The sequence below is a fragment of the Hylobates moloch genome, unplaced genomic scaffold (genome assembly GCF_009828535.3).
Source record: "Hylobates moloch isolate HMO894 unplaced genomic scaffold, HMol_V3 SCAFFOLD_14, whole genome shotgun sequence".
Taxonomy (NCBI): domain Eukaryota; kingdom Metazoa; phylum Chordata; class Mammalia; order Primates; family Hylobatidae; genus Hylobates; species Hylobates moloch.
The window spans coordinates 77,894,375-77,897,710 of NW_026652289.1; the positions used below are offsets into that span (position 1 = coordinate 77,894,375).

The 3,336-nt window shown below is 39.4% G+C and overlaps 1 pseudogene; it reads right to left on the reverse strand.

Annotated features, from left to right (window-relative positions):
• Positions 1 to 345: 345 nt before the first annotated feature.
• LOC116482211 (FUN14 domain-containing protein 2-like) lies at positions 346 to 1,355 on the reverse strand (annotated as a pseudogene).
• Positions 1,356 to 3,336: the final 1,981 nt, after the last annotated feature.

Consider the following 3,336-nt stretch of genomic DNA (forward strand, 5'->3'; position numbering starts at 1 on the left):
CTCTGTGAAGTAAACTTAACTTCTTAGCATTAAAACTACAGCATTGAGCCTGGCCCAGTATCTCATCAACTCTTCACCAAAACCAGGACTCAGCTGGCAGACTGGCCCCAAGGACTGCTTCCTGCATCTAGTTTACTCAGCCAATGGTGCCCATCATACCAGCATCTCCTGTGGGACTCTTCTGGAAGAAAAGGCCTCTCTAGTTGGAAGAGGCCTCATGGAATGTAGTTATTAATTAGGGAGAAAGAAAACAAAGTACTTGGCTGTGACAATCAATCAAAAATGGCAAAAACCTTTCCTGATAGCATAAAAAGTTCCCTTGGACTAAATGTTTTGAATTTTTTTTCATGCTTAAAGGCAAATGTATTCAGTTCCTTTCCATGCAGCACACAATAAGGTTATCTATGTGCTTATTTCTTTTCCAAATCAACAGTTTGGGACAACCTTTCAGGATCCACTCATCCTCCACAGTCAGCCATCTTGCAATGCTTTCTCATAAGTGTCTTGCATAGCGGTAAAGGAACCTTCTTGTTGACCTACAGACTGACCAAGTAGGGGGTGTACTGGGAGGAGAGCTAAGGACTATTGTCTCTTCTGCCACCATCAAGCTCATGGTGCCACATTAACTTGTACCAGCAGATGCTTATAGAAGCCACTGGGATTTGCCATGGCAGGGAGGAAGGCATGGGAGAAGAGGAGGGACTCGATGTCCTATGATGGCGTGTAGAGGCTGCTGGCTGGAAAAAACCAGGAACAATGAACATGAGGTCATCTTCCTTAGGATGCCATGGCAAGCAGAAAGCCTCCGAAAAATCCCCAGTCACTAGAACATTCTTCTTCACAAATGACACCACCTCCTCAGCTTTGCTCCTGACCTCAGTAGGTATCTGATTGCTCTTACGGATCTTCAGCTGCTCTTTGGCTTTCTTCATGTCCTTCTCCACTCGTTGCCAGTCAACTTTGATGTACCCAGTATGGTTTGCAAGCTGAAGGAGAAAAAATCCACCTCCCACAGCTGTTGCAGCCAACTTTCCAATCTTCTGGAATACGAAACCCGTGCACCATCCAGTGACACCTCCAATGAACAGCTGGGTTGCCACGCTATACTTTTCTGCTGAAGGTCCAGATTCCTGCCCGAACAGCTTACGCCACCATGGCTGCTTCTTAGCAAATTCCACAAGGTCCAGTGGCTCAAAATTTCCCTCAAACTTTCCTTGACTGGACGCGGCCATTTCGGTGAGCTTGTCTCGCGAGGACACACGTAGAGGATCTGCGCGGTAAGCCGCGGAGTGGCGCGCAGTTGTCGCCACCACTTGGCTTCCGGCACGTAGGGCAGATGTTTCCATTCCCACGGCGGCAGCGGAATACCAATGTTTTGAATTTTTAAAAGGCTAAAAGGAGAAGCATGTCCCTGATTTTATTTTTCTCAGGGACTGCATGAGTGCCACACTCTGGAAATGCAGGTGAGCAACGAGACATCAACATGGGCTTGGTCTTTGCTTTTGGCATTAACAGAATTCTGAAGCAAAGTAGTAAGAACAAGTATGCTTGTCATCTCTGCCCATGTCATCTTTTCACATCACCTTGTATACATATTGAAGAAAAACAGCAAGATCATAATCCTGACAATCAAAAAAAGCCCCCCAATAAACAAACCAAAAATAACACAAAACAAAACAATTTTTTTTGTATTTTTAAGAGCAAGAATAAAGAAAAGAAAAGAATTTATTTCTGGGTCTCAAAGGTAATAAACATAATAATGTATTAGGTTGTACCTATTATGCTCACTATTCCAACCTTTTTTTTTTTTAGTTTACAAAATGAATTACTGTCACTTTTAAACATTGTGAAACAAGAAATGGATGTGCACAACTCGACACTTTTCTAGCATTCTCGAACTAATTCACAAATGCAAGAAAATAAAAGAAAAATGAGGGAAATGATGAATGTAGGTAGTTTGGTGTTAAAAACTAACGCAGGAATGATGCACATTGTCACAGAAAGAAGACGGGAAATTCCCCATCCTGTTTTGCGTGCTATGAGGGTCAAGTTTAGATAAAGATACATGAACAGGTAGGTAGATACCTAGACAGTCAAAGATATTGGTAGCATAACAAAATTTAATGTGATGAAAAGAATTCATAAGCATTTGGAAAAGTAAGGTGCGTATGGCAAAGTTTCTAGAAGAAACGAGGAGCTATGAAATGAGAAGAAATTGAATAAACAAATAAAGATGACTTGACTTTCCAGGGGAGGTTGCCATTCTGATGGAGCCACAGAGCTTCTTACCACTCAAAAATAAAAAAAAAAAAGAGAGAGAGAGAGAGATACTGTAATTCTATATTGAAGCCAGAGAATTAACAGAAATAAAGAAAAATTTAATGACCTATAATTTTATCCTTCTCGAGAAGGATCTCAAATTCATGCATAGAGCCAACTGCCCGATTTATGTAGGTCATTTAAAAAAATGTTTATTATAAACACTATTAAATTCAGATCGCTTTTTTGGTTAAAAAAAAAAAGCGGCCAGTTAACTTTCTGTATTTTTTTTTTTTTTTTAGTCGAGATGGGGTTTCACCACGTTGGCCAGGCTGGTCTCAAACTCCTGACCTCAGATGATCCACCTATCTCTGCCTCCCAAAGTGCTGGGATTACAGGCATGAGCTACCGTGCCTGGCCAATACCTCCTAAATTCTAAACAAAGTAATATATACTGTACATACATTTCTAAATTTAATTTAATCTTCAAAATAATTCTATAAAATAAGTAGTATTACATATATTTTACAGAAGAAAACTATATTTTACTCATCTACTTATAATAACAACAATAACAATCATTTATTGAATGCCTAATAAATCATGAACCACATAATTACATTTCAGTGGTTCCATAAGATTATAACACTGTATTTTTATTGTGCCTTTTCTGTGTTTAGGTATGTTTAGATACTTACATTGTATTACAGTTGCCTACAGTATTCAGTACAGTAACATACTATAAACATTTGTAGCCTAGGAGCAATAGGTTATACCAGATAGCCTAGGTGTGTAGTAGGCTACACCGTCTAGGATTGTGTAAATACACTCATGAGGTTCGCACAATGATGAAATCGCCTAACAACACATTCCCTAGAAGGTATCCCTGTCATTGAGTGATGCATGACTGTATGTAGTAGGCATTGCACTAGGAACCTCACTTATTTTTTACATGATTATGTATTGCCTTGTTTGAAACTGGATTTAAGGTAGCTTATTTTAACTATTCTTTAATTTTCATAGCAACTCTGAAGAGAGAAATCTTACTTTAGAGATGATGAAAAGATATCTTTACCG